Source organism: Aplidium turbinatum, chromosome 3, assembly GCF_918807975.1.
Source record: "Aplidium turbinatum chromosome 3, kaAplTurb1.1, whole genome shotgun sequence".
Taxonomy (NCBI): Eukaryota; Metazoa; Chordata; class Ascidiacea; order Aplousobranchia; family Polyclinidae; genus Aplidium; species Aplidium turbinatum.
The window spans coordinates 10,731,655-10,748,976 of NC_137474.1; the positions used below are offsets into that span (position 1 = coordinate 10,731,655).

The window sequence follows — 17,322 nt, forward strand, 5'->3', positions numbered from 1 at the left end:
GTTTGTTTTGTATCTTTATCCGGCATTGCGGTAGCCTAATATGGGTAAAACTTTATACTTGTCAGGAAAAGTATTGTGAAGCATTTATTCACTATGTGAACACTGAGCAGTGCTGAAAAACTCCACTTTAAAGGGAAATTTTCTTCATTCATGGTTAGTAGTTACTAGCAATAGTTAACATGGGTGGTGGGCATTTGAAAGGAACATTAACCTAAACCTTTTCTGACAAATTCACTTACTTTTGACAACTAAAACTATCAAGTGATAAGATCTCTTGCATTATGTCACAAATGATCTGAAAATGAAAAACGGCGTCCCACAGGGATCGGTCCTGGCTCCACTTCTTTTCAACATCTACACCCACGACCTGCCAACCACGGTCTCCGCAAAATACGCTTATGCGGACGACCTGGCAATTCTCCACTCCACAAAGTCGTGGGAAATTCTAGAAGACACCTTGAGCCAGGACATGCAAACCATCTCAGCTTATCTCCAGAACTGGCGACTGAAACTCAGCGAAACCAAAACTGTGGCGGCAGCTTTCCACCTACACAATCGGGAAGCTGATCGTGAGCTACATGTCCACAACAACGGAAAACCTCTGTCCTTCTGCCCCGAGCCAAGGTATCTTGGGGTGACACTAGACAGATCGCTCACATACCGCCACCATTTGGTGTCACTGCGCAAGAAACTGACATCCCGCGCTGCATTACTGAAGCGCCTGGCAGGCTCTAGCTGGGGGGCGAGGGCTGACACTTTGCGAATAGCAGCCTTAGCCCTTGTCTACTCTTCAGCAGAGTACTGTGCACCTGTCTGGTGCCGCAGTGCTCACTGCCACAACATCGACACTGCCATAAACAGTGCCCTGCGCACAGTGACCGGATGCCTGCGTCCAACACCATTGGACAATCTCCCCATTCTCGCTGGCATCCAACCTGCTGAGCTTCGTCGCGAAGAAGCCACTCTGTCCCTCGGTCGACGGGCACTGGAGCCTAATCATCTTCTCCACCACAAGATCTCTGCCTTCCCAAACGGGCACCCCCGCCGACTGAAATCAAGACACCCATTCGTGCCAGCCGCTCGGCTTCTGATCAACGAAGCTGATGAACAAGACATCTCTGCGGCTACCTGGGCGGACCATAAATGGAATTCTGAATGGAGGTCAAGCACCACCAGACTCCATTCATTCATCCCCGACGCCGACACACGCCCCATCGGCCTGACACTACAGAGACAGGCATGGGTGCGCCTCAACCGTCTCCGTACAGGCGTCGGGCTTTTCCGCTCAACCATGCACCAATGGGGAATGGCTTCTTCCTCCTCCTGTGAATGTGGTGCCGAGGAACAGACCGCAGACCACATCATCAATGACTGTACCATCTTCAAGCCACCTAACGGAGTGGAAGGTCTGCGTGTCATGGATGATGAAACTAAAGACTGGCTGCTCTCTAGCAGCCTTCCAGTGTAGTCCGGGAACATCGTGAATCTGGGGTGGTAAAAGGATAGACCCTCGGCCCCAGAAGCTCAGACGACGACGACGACAAATGATCTGCAGGAAGCATCAATGACAAAGTGTCTAAGACCTTACAACACACGAAAAGAATACTTCTGTTTCAACATTTATAAAGCATATACATCGTTGTTAAGCTATCAGTTAAAAAACATGTTTAAACATGCTATTGGCAATAGCTTGCATTAGTAAATTACCACAAACAAGGTAATGTGTGTTCTGAATACTGCCATCTTGTTTTTGCCAAAATTTCGTCAACCCATTGAGTGTGTACAAGAATAACCAGCAGGCCTACCGGTATACTAACATCGTAGGCTACCTTCCATAAAGGGCACTTCCATAAAAGGAAAACGAAATTAACTCATCTACATTATGTCATGTATCAAATTGCATTAATTCAATGTTTGTCAGGTCTACTGCCATAAACATGCCTGAGAATGAAAAAGAAAGTGAAACAACGTAGACTACAAGAGGGCTATGCAAAAAACATACGCTGCTGCCAAGCACACACACTTTGGAATTTCAGCACACCAATAAAACCAATTTTACTAGTTTAATGTTTTTCAAGAGCACTATAATGAAACTAAGCTGCAAATTGTAAAAAGTTTGCAACTTTTCCAGAAAAATATTAAATAAAACAAATAAAAACAAAAAACGCGTGTTTTTTTTGGCCCAAGTTTTTTTTGAAAAAAAACACGTTTTTTTAAAAAAAACGGTTCGTTTTTTTTGCATTTACAACTCTAGTAACAACCCACCTGCCAAAGTTGATAGGTCAGACACTCGAATGCTCCTTCGACTTAGAAGCGCGCGATCAGCTCAGTTATCCAGATCGAGCTCAGTTATCTTGATCTTGAAGCTTTTTCGTTCATGAAGTCACGCGCTAACTAATTGAGCTATGAGGGCAGATTGATTAAATGCAAAATTTATTCGACATCACCACATTAAAAAAAACTTAAAAAAAAGAACCTTGCATAGTTGCGTTTCAAGAAATTCACTGCTGAACTGCTTTTTGACTTGTCCTTCTGTCGCCCCAATGCAAGGATGCCAGCGACAAATTTCCAATAAACTTAGATTGTGTGCTAAAAAAAACCCAGATGAGGCAAAAAAAACCCAGGTCCAGAAAATATGTAGTAAAGCGGTTAAAAAAACCTGCGTGCGCTTTCAGCACCATTTTTAAATCAGTTCAGTTCAGTTCAGTTGTTTTTTTATTTCTGACCATCATATCAAAACAATACACGTCAACATAGCAAAGGTCGAGAAAAAGGTACAGAAGCCTCAGAAAGCTACAAATAGTAACACGTAGCCTATATATATATAATTATACAATAAAAAAAACAATGAAAACTATCAATACTACAAAAAAGTGCTCAATGCTAAGCAAAAAAGCAAAGCAGAGCAAATTAAATCAAATATAGTAATTAATAACTATATTTGATTTAATTATACAATATACATGCTTATGTTGGTATGGTAGTTAATATATATGTAATATAACTATATACAAAAACAAGAGCTTGGTAGGCCTATATGGGCTCACAGCAAAGATTTTGGTTCAAAATTACCTTTATGGTAAAGCGTCTAGCTAGCAAGGTTCAGTGCGTGTTTAACCAAAATTTCTAAAACTGACTAGACAAAACCAATAAGGTTATAGTTTTGACTTTTGAACTAAACTTTTTGCTGTGTGAGTTGTAGACTGCGGCTGAGGAGAATCATCATGCCTGCTTACTGCTTGGTGTACAACTACGATAACTTGGTACTTAGCAATAAACCCTGCTTAGCCTTTTTCATTTGAACATAATGTTGAAAAGAATAACTCAAATTCACAATAAGTAAATGTTCAGTAACACAAATAGTTGTACTACTCCAATTTTTAGTCATCCACATTTTCATAAAGTTGGATCATTTCTTTAGCATCCTGTAGGCTACCTCACTGACTGCAGTAGCTGATGCAAAAAAACATTACCAGTAGGCTACCTTATCATTTTTGTGTTGCAGTGTGGACCATTTATCGAAGATCCCAGTGCCTTAATACCGTGCAAGCTCTGTACAAAGTTAAAAACCAAAAAAACCTAGATTTACCTAAATTTGAAATAAAAAAACTTAAAACCCAGATGTGGTCAAAAAAACCCAGATCTAGGTGGAAAAACCAAGGTCTGGCATCCTTGCCCCAATGTAGACTACAGGCTATGCTATTTGGAAACACAACTTTTATCAAATCTTGTATTGTAGGGGGAAGCAAAAAATTCAGCTGGCGACAAAATCTTTCACCGGGAAGGCAATTATAATATGTACTCAGGAAATTTTGTTTGGAATTCATCGCCCGGTTAGCTCAGACGGTAGAGCGTTGGACTTTTAATCCAACGGTCAAGGGTTCAAGTCCCTTATCGGGCGCTTTTTTATTCTTCAATTCATTTGTTATAGTCGGTACAATCATGCTCTTTGCATTCGCTGGATGGCATTGTTTTGCTTGACGAAGAGAAATATCAAGAAACAACTTTGCAACAATGAAAAAACATTAACAACACTCAAAATTAACCCACTCGAAAACGAATTATGAAATGCTGTAGGTGTCTGGTCTATAGGCTACGTTACTTTACAGTGTAGAAACATGGACATTAACATTATCATCTCAAATGGTAAAACGACTAAAGGCATTTGAAGTGTTTGTAGAAATGAAGATTTGAAGTGTGGATTTATAGAAGAATGCTCAAAATTTAATGAAAGTAAAAACAATTAAAACTGAAATATTAGCCATAGCCTATGATTCGCTACAATTCTACTCTAAGACCACTACTAGAAGGAAAAGTGAAGGGAAAGCGAAACAGGGGCAGACCAGCAAGAATTTGGACTAATGATTATAAAGACTGGACAGGACCGACTACAAAACTGGTATCAAAATATACGTCAAAACAGATAAGTTTAGCGTTTCATTGTCGCCAAGCCTCGACGAGAGGAACGAACATGGTGATGATTGAATACCCCATCCAGGGCCGTAGCCAGACCGCAGAGCAAGGGGGGGCCAACTTTTCGTTAGGGGGGGCCGAAAAAATTTGAATGATTTTGGCATTTTAACCTCCTAAACACCGGTATCCACAAAAATTGCAATATGTCAGTTTAGTGTTAAGACCAGTAGCGTAGCCAGGAATTTTGAAAGGAGATGTTTTGACGACCGGCGGGCGAAGCCCGACGGCGTGTTCGCCTAAGACGACACCCAGCGACGGGGGGTCTGGGGGGCCTCCCCCAGAAAATTTTGAAAAATTACTTTGAATTTGGTGCATTCTGAGAGCATTTTCAAAAAAAATGTGGGTATGAATATTCCTTTAAAATGGTGCTGTCAGGTGGCATAGCAAAAGGATAAGATCATGTTTTCTTCAGAATTTTTCGGAAATAAAGCTAAGTCTCTATGTTTTCTTGTTCCTAATTCCTGGCTGAGATGTTTGAATGTTAGGTATTGGCACAACTCGCTCTTTTAATGCAGTTTTGTTTAAAATTAGGCAAATTTTTTTAGACTGAAAGCATCATGCTCAAGCATAAAGAGACTGAAAGCATCATTCTCAATATCGTGACGTCACACGCGTGCCAAAGGGGGGGGGGGGTTGTAAATTTTTTTAGATGGGGGGATCTCACTTTTAGATCGGGGGGCCCCCCTTGCAAAAAAAATTTTTGCGCCTATGGCGCGAAAAACCATCTCTACGTTTACAGTAGCATCAGTCCAGTACTGCACAGCATTTTGCAGAAACTTTAAAGGCCAAAAGGAAAAACATAACACAAAATCACATTTTTTCCACATAGGGGGGCCCTTCAAAAGTCGGGGGGCCCGGGGCAACTGCCCCCTCTGCCCCCCTAAATCCGGGCCTGAGTAGAGCGTTTGACTTTTAATCCAACGGTCAAGGGTTTAAGTTCCTTATCGTGCAGGGTTTGCAGATTATGTAACCCAATCAGATTTTATTGTCAAACGGACAAAAGTGCCCCATGATCAGCATTACTGACCATTCAAGCGTTAAGAGTAAAATAGTTCACTTTGCAACATGTAGAGTTTTTCATGAGAAAATTTTATGAGGTCAATGTCCGGCGTGGTCCAACCAGCAACATTTGGGCGGTATTCGTCAAGGAGGGTTCTTTCTGTTCATCTGATGCAACAAGAAGAGCTACACCTATCAAACAAAACTTCTGAAAATCGATCGACAGAAGCTTCATTACGATCACCATTATGCCGACACCCGTTCCACCAGCCTGACACTACAAAGACAGACGTGGGTGAGCCTCAACCATCTCCATGCGGGCGTCGGTTTTTTTCGCTTAACCATGCACCAATGGGCATGGCCGGATTTATCAGTAGGCAGAGTAGGCAGTTGCCTAGGGCGGCAAAATATACGAATATACTACATTGATAATACTGTACGTGAATATAATAATTCATAACTGATATATTCAGATATATAGCAGTTAATAAATATGTTATCATATCACACACATTTAGGCTATAAGCACTGCGGCAAGTCATGTATGGCAAGCCATCGCCTGCAGAGTACTTCACGCTTGATTGGTTTTTTGCTTTTGTTTGTTTATCTTTATCCTGCATTGCGGGAAAACGGACTTGAGCGCTATGCATCGGTGTACGCCTTCCGACATACACCTGACCCACGCTGCAGCCGACGGCAATGTCTGTTTCCGGTTGTCTACTCTACTTATGACTTAAATTTGGTACTACCCATTACTCGAAATCGATCACTGGGTAGAGACAATTATCGTAAAGTTTCTTGCCCAGAGAAACAACAGCAGGTACGGGTGGCTGGAGTCGAACATGCAGGCTCTCGACTGCGAGCCCAACACGCTAACCACTCGGCCACTGCTGCAGACAATTTTCAACAATATGTGCTGCTTAGCGCTTCTTTTAGTTGTCTGTCTCGCTTAGTATGGAGGACTAGGCTTTGTCTGTGCAATTTTTATTAATCATTGTTCGGTTATTTCACTGTTAGTAAATTTAAAGGAGCCTAGAAAAATGTTTTTATAGATAGTTGTTTATATTGGCCGCTGCGAAAAAAGATGTACAATAAATATAAATCAAACACAATGTACAGTGAAACTGTTGAAAAGATTACAGTAAAAAAAAAGCGAATAAAAATGATGATAGCATCAAAGCAGCGGGAGGCTGTGAAGTGACCATTCAAGGTCTTCAAGTCAAGCAGCCACCCTTAATTCATCAATGATAATTATAATTGAATAATTGAGACAAAGAGATAATAATACATAAATAACGGTGAAGCTGTCCAAGATGATAAGAAATTAAAAAAAAAAAACAGTTTAGGTAGGCCAACCTTTCCTATATTACAATTGCGAGTCTGATTAGTAGGTTAATTTAGCATTTGCCTAATATGAGTCATTAATTTTTTTTTTGTACATTCTTTTAAAAGTTGTGAAGGAGGATCTGCGAATTTCAACTGATATATTGTTCCAAATTTTTGCACCAGAGTATTTAATAGAGCGTTGTAGTTTAGTGGTTGTGTAACAAAAACAATAATAATCTAGGTTGGTCGAGTTCCGAGTAGTAAAGTTGTGAATTTCGTAGCATTTTTTAAAGTAGTTTTGAAAAGTGTCGGGTAATAAATTAAAACTAAACTGGTACATAAATTTAGCAATTTCAAAGTTGTACAGATCTTTTAACTTTAGGATATTGAATTGTTTATAAAAGGGTGTGACATGGTCAGCTCATTTGCCTTTCGCAACAGCTTTGACTGCCTTATTTTGCAAAACACCAAGCTTTCCAATATGTGTTTTGTATGACGACCCCCATATAGTCAGTCCGTAGGCTATATTAGGTAAGGATGCACCAGAGAATAGTACAGCTGAAGCATAGCTTTGATTGATAAACAATGTTTCAATTTAGAGAGTATGCAACAGATTTGGATAGTTTGGAAGATAGAGCATCAATATGAGGAAAAAAAAAGATATTTTTGTCAATGAAGATACCAAGGTATTTAGCAGTGTCAACGTTTTTTAGTTGGGTATTGCTGTAAAACACTTCAACATTAGTTGATATTTGGTTGGTCTAATCCGAAACACTTTAATCAATGTTAGGTTGATGGAAAAGTTGCAGGCTATTTTGTGTACTTGCCTTGCTGCTTAAAGTATGTAAGCAAGCCAAAAAGTAAGACTAGTTTACGAAAGAACTTTAATTTCATAAAGTTTTATAAAAATGGCGGCATTGAGGACAATTAAGTTCCTGTGTTACATCGAAAAATCAAACATCGAAAATTTTTTTTGGGGGGCAGCACTTAGGTTAAATCCGGCCCTGCCAATGGAGAATGGCTTCTTTCTCTTCTTGTGAATGTGGTACTGAGGAACAGACCGAAGAGGCGAAGACCACATCATCACCAATTGCACCATCTTCAAGCCACCCAATGGAGTGGAAGGTCTGTGTGTTTTGGATGATGAAACAAAAGACTGACTGCTCTTTAATAGCCTTCCAGATCAGTCGGGGAACATCATGAATCTGGGATGGTAAACGAATAGACTCTCTGCCCCAAAGGCTCACACGACGAAGACGACGATCATTTATGTATTGTCAAAAGACAACTGGCCAATGTTGTGGGTAGCGTGGCCGAGCGGTCTAAGGCGCTGGTTTTAGGCACCAGTCATTTCGATGGCGTGGGTTCAAATCCCACCGCTGCCAAGCATGTTCAGTTTTCGTCTATTCCTTTATTTTTACCAGTGTCATAACAAACGATCTTTTTTAATGTTTCGGATTATTTTTCAAAGTCCTTGTATGCTGCAGAAAATATTCTCTTTCATTTGTCACCGTGATTATAATGCTTTAGAGTTAAAAAATTCAATACAACGCTTGGTTTTGCCGCTTTTGCGCTTGATTTGCCACAACATTTAAATTGTCATAAAATTATAGTTTGCTTTCCTTCTGGTGTAAATTGTTGTGATTTTTTTTCTATATTGTAGACAAACTACAGCCCGGTTAGCTCAGTCGGTAGAGCGTTGGACTTTTAATCCAACGGTCAAGGGTTCAAGTCCCTTATTGGGCGGGTTCGCAGATTGTGCAGCCCAATCAGCTTTTATGGTTGTTCCAGACAATTGTTCACCTAATCAAACGTCATATAAAAACCGTTCAGGTCTACTGAATCTTAGCGTATTACGTCATGGAATTTTTCCTAAAAATGAGCCAAAATTGCACCATCGTTCGTAAGACTTGTGTCAAACCTGTTTAAACATGAAACATTGGATCACCACCTTTGAACACCTGTTAGAATTGCGTGACAATGTCTTTCATTATTGCGTCACAGTTACTGTTTACGTGAGTTTGAGATATCGCAAATTATTCTAGTCATTTTAAAATTGTTGCTTGAAGAGGTTGGTCGCATGTTTAATTGTTTTGCTTAGTGCTTGTCAGCTGGACGAAAATTTCCGTCTTTTATCCAAGTAATCTGTTCTGTAGTGAAAAGTTTTTAGTGGTGTATCGCGTTGCACCCCATTTTCGACAGCTTTGAGGCTACTTTTACAGAAATACAATTCTCGAATAGACGTTTCCTGAAAAGTGTTTCTTTTCGGTCATTACATACAGACGAACGGATCTGGGAATCTTATGTTACAATTTTCCCACGAAGAGTTATGGTTTACCGCTGTGACCAGCAATGGTCAAACGGACAAAGTGCCCCAGGAAAAAAATTAGTTATCACTCAAGTGCTATGAGTGAAATTGTTACTTTGTAACAAGATAGAATTTTTTTATATTAAAAATGAATGAAGTCAATGTACGACATGGTCCATCCAACAACCTTTGGATAGTATGCGTCAAGGAGGGTTCTCTCGGTTCATGCGATGCAACAAAAACAACTACACCTATCAAACAAAACTTCTGAAAATCTGAAAGGCGGCTCAAGGTTTGAAAGCATCTACGAAATATTAGTTTGTATTATGCAGATTTCTCGTTTACTAAACCCGCAATTCATCAATATGATCGACAGAAGCTTCATTACGATCACCATTATGTCGACACCCGTTCCACCAGCCTGACACTACAAAAGACAGACTTTGGTGGGCCACAACCATCTCCGTACGGTGTCGGGCCTTTCCGCTCATCCATGCACCAATGGGGAATGGCTTCTTTCTCTTCTTGTGAATGTGGTGTTGATGAGGAACAGACCGCAGACCGCATCATCACCAATTGCACCATCTTCAAGCCACCTAATGGAGTGGAAGGTCTGTGTGTTTTGGATGATGAAACAAAAAACTGGCTACTCTCTAATAGCCTTCCAGTTTAGTCGGGGAATATCATGAATCTGGGGTGGTAAAAGGATAGACCCTCTGCCCCAAAGGCTCACACGACGACTTCGACCATTTTGAGTATTGTCAAGAGACAACTGCCCATTGTTGTGGGTAGCGTGGCCGAGCGGTCTAAGGCGCTGGTTTTAGGCACCAGTCATTTCGATGGCGTGGGTTCAAATCCCACCGCTGCCAAGCCTGTTTAGTTTTCGTCTATTCCTTTATTTTTACCAGTGTCATAACAAACGATCTTTTTTAATGTTTCGGATTATTTTTCAAAGTCCTTGCATGCTGCAGAAAATATTCTCTTTCATTTGTGACCGTTGTTAATGCTTTAGAGTTAAAAAGTTCAATACAACGCTTGGTTTTGCCGCTTTTGCGCTTGATTTGCCACAACATTCAAATTGTCATAAAGTTATAGTTTGCTTTTCTTCTGGTGTAAATTGTTGTGATTTTTTTCTATATTGTACAGAAATTACAGCCCGGTTAGCTCAGTCGGTAGAGCGTTGGACTTTTAATCCAACGGTCAAGGGTTCAAGTCCCTTATCGGGCGGGTTCGCAGATTGTGCAGCCAAATCAGCTTTTATTGTCAAACGGACAAGTGCCCCAGAAAAAAAATTAGTTATCACTCAAGTGCTATGAGTGAAATTGTTACTTTGTAACAAGATAGAATTTTTTTTAAATTAAAAATGAATGAGGTCAATGTACGACATGGTCCATCCAACAACCTTTGGATAGTATGCGTCAAGGAGGGTTCTCTCGGTTCATGCGATGCAACAAAAGCAGCTACACCTATCAAACAAAACTTCTGAAAATCAGAAAGGCGGCTCAAGGTTTGAAAGCATCTACGAAATATTAGTTTGTATTATGCAGATTTCTCGTTTACTAAACCCGCAGTTCATCAATATGATCGACAGAAGCTTCATTACGATCACCATTATGTCGACACCCGTTCCACCAGCCTGACACTACAAAAGACAGACTTTGGTGGGCCACAACCATCTCCGTACGGTGTCGGGCTTTTCCGCTCATCCATGCACCAATGGGGAATGGCTTCTTTCTCTTCTTGTGAATGTGGTGTTGATGAGGAACAGACCGCAGACCACATCATCACCAATTGCACCATCTTCAAGCCACCTAATGGAGTGGAAGGTCTGTGTGTTTTGGATGATGAAACAAAAAATTGGCTACTCTCTAATAGCCTTCCAGTTTAGTCGGGGAATATCATGAATCTGGGGTGGTAAAAGGATAGACCCTCTGCCCCAAAGGTTAGGCCTACCATATTTTCATCACCTAAAAAGAGGACACGTTTCGCCAGCGAGTAAAATACAAGTAGAAGGTTACGTATGAAGAATTTTTTACATCCTTTTAGATAATTATAAACCTATGCAGCAAAGGTTACAGCAAAAAAAACAGACACAAAAAAACAGACAAATTTGTTTTTTGTAAGCTGATGTGTTAAATTCGTGAAACACAATAAAAATGTGATGTGATAATGTAATAAAAATGTGACAAATCAAGCAGTATCTGCAGGTAGCCATTCCTTAACTTTTTTCAGAAAAACAAGGATCAGCTTTAACGAAACCATAAAATTACTTGCATGAAATATAATTGAAGTTGTATACAGCTGTTAATGAGATGCTAAAGACAGACTCAACTAAAAGGTTGTTTCCTTCCTTGTACTATTGTAGCTGCATCATAGATTAAATTCATTCTACATTTGCACCTACATAAGTTGTAAGTCCTTTCCGATAGCTCAGTTGGTTAGCGCGTCACTTCTGGAACGAAGAAGCTTCAAGATCAAGCGGCGCTGGTTCGACTCTCGGGTTGTGCGCTTGAGCAACGCACGTTAAGGACTGCTCTCCATTCAGCGGCATCTAATGGGTGGAATAATTCCCCGGCAACAAGACTTCAACAATCGGAAACTTCACTCTGTCAATCTCGGTGACCGAGCCTGCGTCAGTGATTCAAAGCCTCTACAAGTATGCGAAACTGCCAGAATTAAGCTCTGCAAGAAGCTTTCCCAGTCCCAGGATAAAGATTCAATCAATCAAGTATCCATGCCAGGATTTATTTTGCAATAGGCTATCTGTAGTTGAATATTGTTTTCGACTTGCTTCACTTGACAAATTAACCAAACTATTAAGTTGGTAATCAGCAACGTCTACAAGCGCTGAATCAATATGAAATAGATCTGTGTAAAACAATAATTTATTGTAAAAGTGGGAGGACCTTAAAATGTAAACATGTCAAACTTATTTGCAAGTTTTTGCGTTTTTTAGTGTTTTAATTGTGATTTACTCTTTTTTTCTCAATTTTTTTTAGTTTGTTCCAATTTTTCTTTTTTATAAATTGTTGATCAGATCTCAAATGAGGAAATTCCCTCACAAGTAGATTTGCAGCTCCGCTCACACTCATCGCTGACCGACATTTGGCTACCTACGACAATTGCAAAGCAATGTAGTGTTTCAATGAACGTGTCTAGGATTGTTTAGAACAGCAGATCAAATAACTTAGTAGGTCTACGCCAATGTTGTTTTGAAAATCTATAAATCAACATGTTGCATTGGTACAAAAATGGTTGGAAATTGCAAAAAAGTTACATAACAATGAAATCCTTTTGAAAATATGAGCAAGAAAACTGAAAGTGTAAAAAAGAGGACATTTGAGCATTTTTGGGTGTCCTCGGAGGACAATTTATTTTTCTTCAAAAAAGAGGACAAATCCTCTTAAAAGAGGACATATGGTAGCCCTACCAAAGGCTCACACGACGACGTCGACCATTTTGAGTATTGTCAAGAGACAACTGCCCATTGTTGTGGGTAGCGTGGCCGAGCGGTCTAAGGCGCTGGTTTTAGGCACCAGTCATTTCGAAGTCGTGGGTTCAAATCCCACCGCTGCCAAGCCTGTTTAGTTTTCGTCTATTCCTTTATTTTTACCAGTGTCATAACAAACGATCTTTTCTAATGTTTCGGATTATTTTTCAAAGTCCTTGCATGCTGCAGAAAATATTCTCTTTCATTTGTGACCGTTGTTAATGCTTTAGACTTAGAGTAAAAAATTTAGTGATGTACGCGCATACAAAAAATATTGACGCCGTCAGCGCAAACGCAAAGGTTCGAAAAGCATACGCCGCATGCGTCAACGTAACTTGTAAAAAAAGTTGGCGGCGTCAGCGCATACACTAGCGCAAACTAATTTTGTTCGCTAGTTGCCAAACATTCACAAGGTATAAACCACTAGAAACAAACAAGTTTTATTTTGAATTTCCACGAAGAAACACAAGCATCTGAAAGTGTTCGTCTGACATTTTGCTGTGTTTTGGTTCCAATATGTCTTTTCCCATTAAAAACATTCTTTCAACTGCAGCGCTGGAAGGTATTGGCGTGTTGTAGCGAAAAACATACTTTAAAAAGTATGCGTTGACGCTATGCACTAAAAATCCGCGAAAACTTTAAGGCGTAGCCTCAAGCGCAAACTATCCAAAAAAATGTGGCCGCAAGCGTTAGCGTAAACAAAAAGTCTACGCCGCAGGTCTGCGGCGTAGAGTTTGCGGCGTATACGTACATCTCTGCAAAAAATTCAAAACAACGCTTGGCCTTGCCGCTTTTGCGCTTGGTTTGCCATAGAATTTAAATAATTGTTATAAAATTATAGTTTGTGTTCCTTCTGGTGTCAATTTTTGTCATCTTTTTCTATTTTGTAGTGACATTACAGCCCGGTTAGCTCAGTTAGTAGAGCGTTTGACTTTTAATCCAACGGTCAAGGGTTCAAGTCCCTTATCGGGCGGCTTTGCAGATTATGTAGCCCAAGCAGATTTTATGTAAACAGACAAAAGTGCCCCGTGATCAGCATTACTGACCATTCAAGCGTTAAGAGTAAAATTGTTCACTTTGCAACATGTAGAGTTTTTCATGAGAAAATTTTATGAGGTTAATGTCCGGCGTGGTCCAACCAGCAACATTTGGGCGGTATTCGTCAAGGAGGGTTCTTTCTGTTCATCTTATGCAACAAGAGCAGCTATACACCTATCAAACAAAACTTCTGAAAATCGATCGACAGAAGCTTCATTACGATCACCATTATGCCGACACCCGTTCCACCAGCCTGACACTACAAAGACAGACGTGGGTGAGCCTCAACCATCTCTGTGCGGGCGTCGGGTTTTTTCGCTCAACCATGCACCAATGGGCATGGCCGGATTTATCAGTAGGCAGTTGCCTAGGGCGGCAAAATATACGAATATACTACATTGATAATACTGTACGTAAATATAATAATTCATAACTGATATATTCAGATATATAGCAGTTAAAAAATATTTTATCATATCACACACATTTATAAGCACTGCGGCAAGTCATGTATGGCAAGTCATCGCCCGCAGAGTACTTCACGCTTGATTGGTTTTCAACAATATGTGCTGCTTAGCGCTTCTTTTAGTTGTCTGTCTCGCTTAATTAGTATGGAGGACTAGGCTTTGTCTGTGCAATTTTTATTAATCATTGTTCGGTTATTTCACTGTTAGTAAATTTAAAGGAGCCTAGAAAATATGTGTTTAGTCAATGTTAGGTTGATGGAAAAGTTGCAGGCTATTTTGTGTACTTGCCTTGATGCTTAAAGTATGTAAACAAGCCAAAAAGTAAGACTAGTTTACGAAAGAATTTTAATTTCATGAAGTTTTATAAAAATGGCGGCATTGAGGACAAGTGCCTGTATTAGGCTACATCGAAAAATCAAATATCGAAGAATTTTTCTTCGGGGCAGCACTTTTTTTATCTGCCTAGGGCAGCACTTAGGTTTAATCCGGCCCTGCCAATGGAGAATGGCTTCTTTCTCTTCTTGTGAATGTCGTACTGAGGAACAGACCGAAGAGGCGAAGACCACATCATCACCAATTGCACCATCTTCAAGCCACCCAATGGAGTGGAAGGTCTGTGTGTTTTGGATGATGAAACAAAAGACTGACTGCTCTTTAATAGCCTTCCAGATCAGTCGGGGAACATCATGAATCTGGGATGGTAAAAGGATAGACTCTCTGCCCCAAAGGGTAACCACTATAACAAGTCGAAATTCTGCCACTGCGAATGACTACAATGCAACCGCCAACCAATCAGAACATGTTATAAGAGACTACCGTCCAATTGTGACCCTTCTAGCACTCATCCAGAAAGTTAATGCTTGTTTTGAACTTTATTTGGTAATTACAGAAGAAAAAGAACTATAGCAGTGGTGGGAATCAAACCCATGTCAATGAAATAACTACTTTCTCGCGCTAAACCTAACCCCTAAGCCAACAAGCTGTCAAAAAATCCAATATTTAATTTGCTTTCTATCATCTTTTTTTTGCCATTTTTTACGTCACTTAAACCGTAGCTTATGATTGGTTGGCGGTTTCATTCTAGTCATTTTTAGTGGCAGAATTTCGACTTGTTAAAGTGGTTACAGCCCCAAAGGCTCATACGACGAAGACGACGACCATTTTGAGTATTGTCAAAAGACAACTGACCAATGTTGTGGGTAGCGTGGCCGAGCGGTCAAAGGCGCTGGTTTTAGGCACCAATCATTTCGATGGCGTGGGTTCAAATCCCACCGCTGCCAAGCCTGTTTAGTTTTCGTCTATTCCTTTTTTTACGAGTGTCATAACAAACGATCTTTTCTAATGTTTCGGATTATTTTTCAAAGTCCTTGTATGCTGCAGAAATTATTCTCTTTCATATGTGACCGTTGTTAATGCTTTAGAGTTAAAAAATTCAATACAACGCTTGGTTTTGCCGCTTTTGCGCTTGATTTGCCACAACATTTAAATTGTCATAAAGTTATAGTTTGCTTTCCTTCTGGTGTAAATTGTTGTGACTTTTTTCTATATTGTAGAGAAACTACAGCCCGGTTAGCTCAGTCGGTAGAGCGTTGGACTTTTAATCCAACGGTCAAGGGTTCAAGTCCCTTATCGGGCGGGTTCGCAGATTGTGCAGCCCAATCAGCTTTTATGGTCAAACGGACAAAGTGCCCCAGAAAAAAAAATTAGTTATCACTTAAAGTACCCCTGACAGGTTGGACCCAAGTATAGTAACTTTTCTAAGCATTTTCTAGCGCAGAATTATGCTTAACGAACTTTTTAATCTTAACCTCGAAGCTCGACTTTTAAGGGCGAAATTTATACAAAATGACAGTTCCACAGCGCCACCACAGGCGAAACTCCATATTTCACTGCTCTGCGACGACTTTGGTGGTATTACGTCATCGTGGGTGGGCGTCGTTAGCGACGAATAAAACAAATGCTTTCTAGATGTAATTGGTGGATCACAGTTTGGTCGGAGTTGGTACAAGCGGTTGCTTTTTTCGAATATTTATTCTTTTTTGCAGTTTAATAAAACTGTACTGGATACGTTTCTACAAAACCTAAAATATACTTGAAGTGAAAAATGAAGAAATCGTACGAATCATCATTCATATTTATTTCATCATCACTATTCATAAATAAATAAAAGTTCTCTCTCTCTCTCTCTCATAATGTGCCTTCAGTTGGCCATTGAAAACCGGTGTAATAGCCATCTGGACTTTAAAATTGTTTCGGATTTGCCAAACAATGCATGATGGCAGCACAATCCGATTGTTGCTTCCGAGAGTACCACCTTGTAGTATCCACTCCAATACATGCCTGTAAGCGACTAATTACCGATACTGCCTGCAAGGAAATAAAATCACTTTGTTTAGTGTGCATTCTTTAGTGTTTAGGGTATTTTTAGCCTAATGTAGCATCCTTACTCTTTCGATAGGTCTCCGTTTTCTCCTTTCGGTTTATTGCTTTTTCTCCAGTTCTTCCTGCTCCTCATAAAAAAAGTCCTCAGAACTGCAGGATGTAAGTGTGCCTCAAAATGGGTCAAATTGGTAACACAGCTAGATGGGTCTTTCTTCAAAAGTGCTTTCGTCTGTGGCACTTCATGGCAACATACACATTCATTGGGCTGGTACATAGACTCGCACTTGTGGCAAACGCACCACCTACAGTTCCCAGCACGCCACTCATTGCTGAGAAGATCCAAATCGGGTTTGTGGTGTTAACAAAATCATCTCCATTGAAGTAAAAAGAACATATACGACTAGTTTTGTATGGTCCATCCCACTTTCGAAGACTTGAAGAAAACTTCGACTATTTTCTTCTCAGCACCTTGTTTTATTTGAAAGCATGAAAATATAGCACACGTCTTTGTCAGTGACTCTGTCACATAAACAGCAATTTCCAGGCATTACCTCAACCATAAATTAAGGGTACTGTCTGTGAGATACTGCTGTTACACTGCAAATGGCTATAGCCAGATTAGGACAAACAAAAAAAATATCCAAATTGTAGCCCTACAAGAGTTTAGAAAAACTGCAATTTCAATTGAATTGAGATGCTGTTTGATAAAAATAAACTCAATCTATTTGATCTAAACCTGATAGTAATAATAAGTTGACTTTTTCATTTCGGTAATTCTCATTTTGCACATGCTTTAGACCAATAGAGCCCCACACATTGACGTTTTGGAGCAGTCGTAC

General features: G+C 40.1%; 9 non-coding genes across 9 annotated transcripts; all 9 read left to right on the top strand.

The window, feature by feature from the left end:
- The first annotated feature begins 3,828 nt into the window (after positions 1-3,828).
- Trnak-uuu (transfer RNA lysine (anticodon UUU)) lies at positions 3,829-3,901 on the top strand. Its single transcript has one exon. It is a non-coding gene; the product is annotated as a tRNA-Lys (tRNA).
- A 4,200-nt stretch (positions 3,902-8,101) lies between these two features.
- Positions 8,102-8,183, top strand: Trnal-uag (transfer RNA leucine (anticodon UAG)). The gene has a single exon. It is a non-coding gene; the product is annotated as a tRNA-Leu (tRNA).
- A 288-nt stretch (positions 8,184-8,471) lies between these two features.
- Positions 8,472-8,544, top strand: Trnak-uuu (transfer RNA lysine (anticodon UUU)). Its single transcript has one exon. It is a non-coding gene; the product is annotated as a tRNA-Lys (tRNA).
- Positions 8,545-9,893: 1,349 nt separating this feature from the next.
- On the top strand, positions 9,894-9,975 carry Trnal-uag (transfer RNA leucine (anticodon UAG)). The gene has a single exon. It is a non-coding gene; the product is annotated as a tRNA-Leu (tRNA).
- A 285-nt stretch (positions 9,976-10,260) lies between these two features.
- On the top strand, positions 10,261-10,333 carry Trnak-uuu (transfer RNA lysine (anticodon UUU)). The gene has a single exon. It is a non-coding gene; the product is annotated as a tRNA-Lys (tRNA).
- Positions 10,334-12,601: 2,268 nt separating this feature from the next.
- Positions 12,602-12,683, top strand: Trnal-uag (transfer RNA leucine (anticodon UAG)). Its single transcript has one exon. It is a non-coding gene; the product is annotated as a tRNA-Leu (tRNA).
- An 813-nt stretch (positions 12,684-13,496) lies between these two features.
- Positions 13,497-13,569, top strand: Trnak-uuu (transfer RNA lysine (anticodon UUU)). Its single transcript has one exon. It is a non-coding gene; the product is annotated as a tRNA-Lys (tRNA).
- A 1,730-nt stretch (positions 13,570-15,299) lies between these two features.
- Trnal-uag (transfer RNA leucine (anticodon UAG)) lies at positions 15,300-15,381 on the top strand. Its single transcript has one exon. It is a non-coding gene; the product is annotated as a tRNA-Leu (tRNA).
- A 283-nt stretch (positions 15,382-15,664) lies between these two features.
- On the top strand, positions 15,665-15,737 carry Trnak-uuu (transfer RNA lysine (anticodon UUU)). The gene has a single exon. It is a non-coding gene; the product is annotated as a tRNA-Lys (tRNA).
- The last annotated feature ends 1,585 nt before the right edge of the window (positions 15,738-17,322 follow it).